This window comes from Primulina tabacum, chromosome 16, assembly GCF_025594145.1.
Source record: "Primulina tabacum isolate GXHZ01 chromosome 16, ASM2559414v2, whole genome shotgun sequence".
NCBI lineage: Eukaryota > Viridiplantae > Streptophyta > Magnoliopsida > Lamiales > Gesneriaceae > Primulina > Primulina tabacum.
In genome coordinates, this window is record NC_134565.1 from 25,923,217 (window position 1) to 25,931,142 (window position 7,926).

Genomic DNA, 7,926 nt, shown 5'->3' on the forward strand with positions numbered 1-7,926 from the left:
GAGATTGTAAATTCTGAACGCAATGGACAACACACGACAACTCAAATGGGCAGGGGCCATTTTCCGGAAGAAGGTTTTGGAAAATCAAGCTACTTCAGAAACATATAAGTAGTGGATAGCTCCAACAATCTTAAATCTCCCAAAGGTCTTGGTACCTTTACTGAACAATCCACCTGTTACGATGTCAAAATCGGGAGTAATGGAGATTGGGAACATTACTTTTATTATGGAGGCCCTGGTAGAAATCCTAATTGCCCGTTTAAAAAAGCTAAAAAGGTAAAAAAGTCAAAAAAGGGAAAAAAGAAAAAGAAACGAGAAATCTCCTTTGGAATAAGCTAGTTGGCACTTGTAATGTGTAATTTCCCAGTCCTCTGTCTATGCATAAGCCGGGAATTCGATCTTACAGATGAGGTAGTTTTGACCAATTTTATATGAATTGATCCACATAATTTATGTAGGTTTTATCTATCTAATTTTCTTAGGTTAATTGCTTGGTAAATGTGAGCTTTGCACTTTGTCTTTTCTTTGAAAAAATTTCCAGTGGAGGGAGGAATTGGTCAAGTTTCTTGAAAACTGGAAAGAAACAGGCCTGTCTTTGTCATTTTCTCAGTATTTTATTAATGTATTGTAATACTCCTCCAGGAAGTGTACTTTGTTACTCAACTCAAATTAATGGGTTGTGCTAAAATTTTATCCAACATAAAATAAAAATTATTTATAGAAAAGAGCGTAAAAATAAAATCCAATTTTTGAAAATGATAAATTAGATGTGGGTTTATTTCTCAGATGGTATGGGGACTCTCAATGTGAGATGTTTAATTATAAGTATGTGATTCCATTTGGATGTGATGTGCATGTGAGAGGAAAAACTACTTTATCTGGAAAGAGCCCTTCAACCCCACCACCACACCCCTCAATTATCATTGTCTTTTTTCTCACATGATAATATTATGGACATTCTCCCACCACTTCATTATTGTGGAGCATTTAAAGTACTTTTAAGATTAGACATTTGGATTCCTCCATCAACGGAAGTTTGTAAAGTTGATTCCATCTTTTGGGTTCCACTTAAATATTGTTTAGCTTCCAACTCCAAATTAAACAAAAATAATTCTTGTTAGATGTTATTTTTGGTAGGCTTAATTTTTGAAATTATCATGACAAGAAAATTTTAAAAATGGGTTTGAAAATTTTGGAAATAAGGAGATAATTGAAAAAAACATTTTGTTGTCAATATATTGTGACAGTTGAAGATATTATGAAAATATAGAAATATATTATCTTGATTTACGTGAAAAGATATGATGTAAGATTTCAAAAGATAATGTATATCTTATATACAATGAGGTCTACTATAAAAAAAAAAAAAAAAAAGAGTGTTAATTCATTTTGAAGATTGTCGAATGTAACCATGTGCTGGTCGAGAGAGGCCATGATCTTTAAATGTTGTATTATAATGTGAGAGTATCGGTTTTTGTGAATGAATTTGTGTGAAGAAAAATGAAATTTTATTATGTGTTGTGACATCTGTTGATACACGCTACTGACATTTCCAACTTCTTTTTCTATTTTGAGAACTTTTCAATTGCTTGTGATACACATATATTCTGAGTGTAAGGATTGGTGGAGTATTTAAAAAGGAGTTGAATAAACACTCCCAAAATTTTCTTTTTCTAATATTGAAAAAGTGAATCAGACCTTTTGAGAGGTTAGAAGCTAATCTCGTTCAAATGATAAAGTGCAGTAGACTACTATAAGTGCGGAAACAATCCATAACACTTGATTGAAACAATAAAGCAGTAGATAATACAATAAGTCAAGGCTTGTTTTTGAAAGTTCGAAGGACTAGCCCTTCTTCTGTTTCAAGAAGGCATCACTAAAAGACATTGACTAGTACACTCTTGTACAAACTCATTTTAGTAAGACTTGTTTTAAGAAGGCATCACTAAAAGACATTGACTAGTACACTCTTGTACAAACTCATTTTAGTAAGACTTATCTTTGCGAACTCAAACTTTTAGTATTACAATTCAAAACTTAATAAAATCTAGTTATGGGAAAGTCTATTTCCACATATTACAAATACTCCACACCTTACAGTAGATGGTAAAAGAATGAGTGTAAACAATAATAGAACAAGTGATATTTTGAATCGAATAAAAACTTTAAGCGTGTGATGGATTTTCAGATATAGAATATATGAAAGGCTTGAGTGTGAGAGTGATTGAAAAACTTCTTTTTGATATAGTGATAGATAGATCACTTGTTATTTGTGAATCGTTCGAAAATCCTTATATATCACTTCGTCAACGTTCGGATAAGAACAACTCTATTGTCAGTTGAGAGTACCTGGATAGATTTTAGACTTGTTACTTGTTTTTCACCCAAATATGGTAGCAGTAGTAAATGATCATTACGTTTCACTAAATGGAATTTAATTAAGTGTACTACTGATTTAAAACAGTTACAATAAATAGAAACAATCTCTGAAAAAATAGGTTATAAGATTAGTCATAATCTGACTTGTCATCATAAACGACAACCAATATGACTACTATTTCTTGTTTCTAATAATAAGGGCTACTGTTTCTTTTGGTTAAGTACTACAGAAATGTAAGCATGCAGAAGTCTTCTATTATTTTATTCACTACAAGAAAAATGCCATACGACAACGGTTAAAGTCGTAGCCCTTTTAAAACTGTTGTTAAAGCCACTGTTGTTAAATGGTTCGCTCAAAGACAACGGTTTTTTAACAACGGTTTTAGTTAAAACCATTGTCGTATGTGTGTTGTTGATTCTGAAATTTCCTGTAATGATTATTAGGATGTGTTCTGTTTTTCTAAAGTTATAAAAGAGTTCTGATTTTTCTTAAGTAATTTTAATCACCAACAATTAAGATATTCCTAACAATTTTCCCCTTTGTCGTGATGGCAAAACTCAGAAGACTAATAAACCAGACAAGAACAGAGATCATGAAATTAGATAACATTACGACTGAAATAAGAGCAATTGTTAGTCAAAATCAGTTAATAAAATAAGGCATAAAAACAAGTTCTGATTCTACTATCTACTCCTCATCAAAATTGATTTCTTAGATCTCATCACTTTCACTCCGAGGTATCATTCATGACCTGTTGCTTAGTTTTGCTCTTTCCCTAGCATCTAGTTCTACTCTTTCCCTAGCATCTTCTTCCCCTTTTTTGGTAGTAAAAAATTTAACCCAATGAATGAAATCATACAAGTTTTCATTGATGCTACCAACTTTGTTGTCCAAAGCTTGAAGAGATTGGGATTGATTAGTCTTTTTTATCATCTAGAGTGCCAACCTTAGAATTAAAGGAGCGAATAGAGTCAGCATGAGCATGATCAGAGGAGGTTAGTTTTGTTTGAGAAAAAATTATATCCGCCCGATTCTGTACAAGATTAATTTTGAAAAGATTGAGCTGAACATACTTATGAGAAACATCTTCGTAAATACAATCGACTTCTTTCATCAGACGTTCTTTAAACAATTCAAAAGTTGCTTTTGCACTGACTTGTTCAAAAGATATAGTTTTGATGATCTTTGTTAGCTTCGCGCAACTACACTGTACTTCTTCAATTTTGACTTCTAAACTGGTTGAAGTGCTCTCATGCAATCTTTGATATGAATAAGGCGATCAACACTTTCGGTCTGTGCAGCTGAGGTGTCTACTGGATTTTCAATAAATGGAACCAGTGCAGAAGATGGATCAATAAGGGGTTTTGGTTCAACAGATATTGGAACAATTTCACTACTCACAAGTTGACTGGATTGTTGATCGATAGAAAAAATTTGATGTTCAGATGAGAAAATCTCAAGATCAAGAATCGCAGATTCGTGGACTGATGAAATGGTAGAAACAAAAAAAAATATTCTCTTTGCAATAATGATAGAGGGTGGAACAATTTATTCTAGAGTTTCAATCATGGTAGGAGCAGGAACAACAGTTACTCGGGCAGAGGCTTCTTGGGAAATGAAATTGATCACTTCTTCTATTGTAGAAAAATCTATTATTTAGATGGTATTGAAGAAGTGGACGAGGTTGATTCACAGTAGCATAGTACATGCAGAGGAATGTGTAGGAGCACTGGATATCTCATTCTTGGAAAGGTCTTGGTCCGTTCCTCAACTAGCTTAACTTTGAATTGCTTAGAAATCCCAACAAATGCATCCTCGCGCAAATTTTGCTCGATGAAGGAGACAGAACACTCCAAAGTCCTTAAATCATATGAAATTTGAGTGAATATGGCATGATCACGAAATGACGTTGACCTTTGAAAATCATAATTAGATCGCATAGTAGTTAAGCAACAATTAGCTTCTGGATCTTGATTTTCAGAAGAATGTAGTTCTTTCTGTTAATTTCTTCAACCACCGATTGAGTTCGAGATTAATCAAACACTCTTCTTTCTAATCTTAGTGCCGCAGCATAATGACCATTTTTTCCTTGAAAAAGAGAGATGATAAGTGGTTCGAATAAGAACCCATTCATTAAAATAGGCGATCTCTTCAGAAGCTAATCTTTCAACCTCCTCCAGGTGTAGGTCAATTGAAATTTGAACAGAAGATAAGGGTCATATTGCTTCTATTTCCATAGAGACTACTGGAAATTTCCCTTTACCTTTTTAAGTGGAAATGAGAACTTTGATGCTGAATTCAATTGATTCTGGAAGAGGATCGCGAATTACCATTCCTCTTCGAGGATGTGGGAAAGGAAGGGATAAAAACTGGATCCAGAGCAGGTTGAGGTGAAAGATTTTTGGGTCGTGCATGGTGTGGATCTGGGATGGCAGTTGTAGTAAAAACTTGTTGGAGTGGGACATCATCAAGATCAGTGATGGCTGCTGCTTTCTTGATTCAGATGGTTGGCTTGATTTTCTTTTTGGTTGTGGTTGGCTTGTGTAGGGGTTGAGTCAGAGCAATAGATTCATCTAAAGCAGTTTGGTCAGAGTCACTGATCACAGAAGTGAGCTTTCTCTTTGTCCTTGGTTTGTGTTGAGGTTTGATGACCTCTTTCCTAGATCTTATTTCCTTCTTTGTCTCGATGAACACAGAAACAGAGGGCTTTGATCGAAGGGCAACCACATTTTTCTCATCGACCATAGTAGTGGAAGTGCCATCTTTTTCTGAAATAAAAGTAAATCCCACATATTTCAAAAGTTTACTAAGATAATAAGAAAAACAAGTGCTTTTCTTCTAAATCGTTTCAAACATAATTTTGAAAATAACAGATTCCCAATTCATTATGGTTCTAGACGTGATGGCCATCATCACTTGTATCTTTTCTTTAATAATTTTGTCTAAAGTTGGTAGAGAAATCAATGATCCCAAAAGTGGGAAGAGAAAAGGTGGAACTTAGTAATTCTGCATCGATGATAATAGTCTTATCACCCTAAGTGAAGATGATTTTCTATTCTGTTAGAGAGGCTTTGGCAAAGAAATCCTGCAACAGAGTCTTGTAAATGATGTATAGTGTAGAACCAAAATCAGTACACGTAAACACATGAATTTATTAAATTGTTAAATTATTTATTTAATTCTAAAATGATTTTTAACGATGCATGATTTATGATTTGCATTATTTTAAATTATTACATGTTTATTTGATGCACGTTAAAATGTTTTTTGAGTTTTATGTTTCAGACGAATATTCGATACGGGATCGGGAAAAGAGACCGGTGACGATTTAGGCGATTTATGAATATTGTTTTATTTTATTTCAAGTCAAGAAAATTTGTATTTTAAATGATTTATGAAATTTTAGTATTTTAAAACCTAATTTAATTTATTAGGTGATTTCAAGATTTTAAGCTTTCCAAAAAATACTAATTTGAATTTGGGAATTTTAATCTGAAAATTTAGTATTTAATTATTTTATTAAATCTTTAAGTGGGATTAAATAATTATATTAGTAATATTTTATCACTAATTATTTAACTAAGCATTTTTAGCCCTAACTAATCATTTAACTCACCCACACCCACACACCCATCGGTTGCACACACTTACACACACATTGTGTTTTCATTTTTGGAGGAAGAAAACTAGGGTTCTTGAATTTCTTCGGCATCCAACCCATTTCCCTTGCAAATTTCTGGAGATTTACGCCCTTGTTCGAGCAAGAATCGCGTAGCAAGCGTCTCCCGATCATCCCCCATAATCCACCGCATCGGTATTCGTTATCTTCGTGCGTTTTAACGCAAAGGCATGTATATTCTTTTATTTTCTGCATCGATCTTGTCATACTAAATATTTGAATGCGCTTGTGTGTAAAAATCCGTTTATGTTATGTTAAGTTTGATAAATGATGTTTGAAACGATTTTGGAACAACTTTTAAATCTCAAAAACCAAATCTGCTGTCATTTTGAATCCTGCGAATTTTCGGTCAGTTTTCTGGAAAACTTTCAAAATATAAAACGTATTACTTTTTGATATCTTCGATTTGACAGTAAATTCGTAATTTTCGGCCAAGGGACAAGTGAGTTATGATTTTTCTCGTGTGACTGCTCAAACTGTTATAAAATGTATTCTTTTGTTTCTTGAAGATTTTGAGTTGCAGGCTTCGTTGGAACTGGGCGGCGCTCGAGCGGTAAGCTCTTACCTCCCGAGCGCCAGGCCTTCTGGACAGGCGCGCCCGAGCTGTAAATGTTACAGCCCGAACGCCAGGCATTCTGGAAAAAAAATTGTTTATTATGTGCCGCAGACGCCCAAGCGAGATCCAAAGAAGCCCTCGACGCTATATAGGTATGTTCGACGTGTAAAATAAAATGTTTTATATTTTTTAGGTATGCGAAATATCTTGTGACCAATTATGTTACGTGTTTGGAAGCCGGAGAACGTGTCCGGGGACCTCTCCACCCCAGTAAAGAATTACCGGGTTTTGATTAGGATGGAGAAGCAGTAAAGCATGACCAGGGACCAATCCACCCAGTAAAGCATGACCGGGGATCTTTTGTATGTGGGAGTAGATTTTCGGTCGAAAGGCTGTGATGATCCCTACTAGCCCAGTACTGTGGTTTAGTCTGATCAGGCGTATTATGTTATGGGTCACTTGCTTTTAAACATATTTCTACGCAAAATGATGATGATTATGCATGTTTAAGTATGTATGATGAAGCATGTTTATGAAAATTTTTATGAAATGATGACACGTCTATGTTTATGTAAGTATGTTCAGAGTTTAAGTATGCATGAACTACTTTAAAATGTGTTTGGTTTTATTATATATTACTCCCTACTTTCAGTTTATACATGTTGAGTACTTAGACTCACTAGACTTGATCGATGCAGGTGAGGACGAGTATGATAAGGCAAGGAACGAGGACTAATGAGTTGGCTCGGACGGTGCGGAGGCCTAACCCGAGGACCGCTTAATTTTTCAAGAATTTTTATGCACGTTAATTTCATTTACTCTGATTTTATCTAAATTACTTCACGTTGTTTAAACAAGTACCTATTGCAAGCTCTTTTATATTTCAAATATTTAGACAAACATTTTACTTGTATTTCATTTTGAGAGATTATTACTTATTTAAGAATTTGTTTTATTTTCCGCAAATTTTAAGTAGTTTTAAATTATGGTACGTGACAGTTTGTATCAGAGTGATGTTCTTGCAAAGGATTATGCCTACTGCCTGTTGCGAGAAGCTCACGGAGTCACGCCTCAAGTTTGTAAGTTTTATAGTTCTAAAAATTTTTCATGTAGTAAGCATCAAGGTCATGATTTCAACATGTGCATGTTTAAGTTTGATTTACGCTCATCTTATGATATGGATAGTATGTTCTCGCTTGTTGGTTTACGTGTTGGGTAAATTGTGGAACAGTATGCCTCCTAGACGTATGATTGCACGTGCGACAGGTGAAGAGGATAGAGAGGCTCGGGATGGGGAGAGGGCCACTCCTC

At 34.4% G+C, this 7,926-nt stretch overlaps 1 long non-coding RNA gene across 2 annotated transcripts; it reads left to right on the forward strand.

Moving 5' to 3' along the window:
- The first annotated feature begins 3,059 nt into the window (after positions 1-3,059).
- On the forward strand, positions 3,060-7,546 carry LOC142528232 (uncharacterized). 2 transcript variants are annotated; one of them, XR_012815675.1, is made up of 3 exons: positions 3,060-4,988; positions 5,077-6,767; positions 7,314-7,546. It is a non-coding gene; the product is annotated as an uncharacterized LOC142528232 (long non-coding RNA). The 2 variants fall into 2 exon arrangements; XR_012815674.1 differs by having other exon boundaries at positions 3,060-6,767.
- Positions 7,547-7,926: the final 380 nt, after the last annotated feature.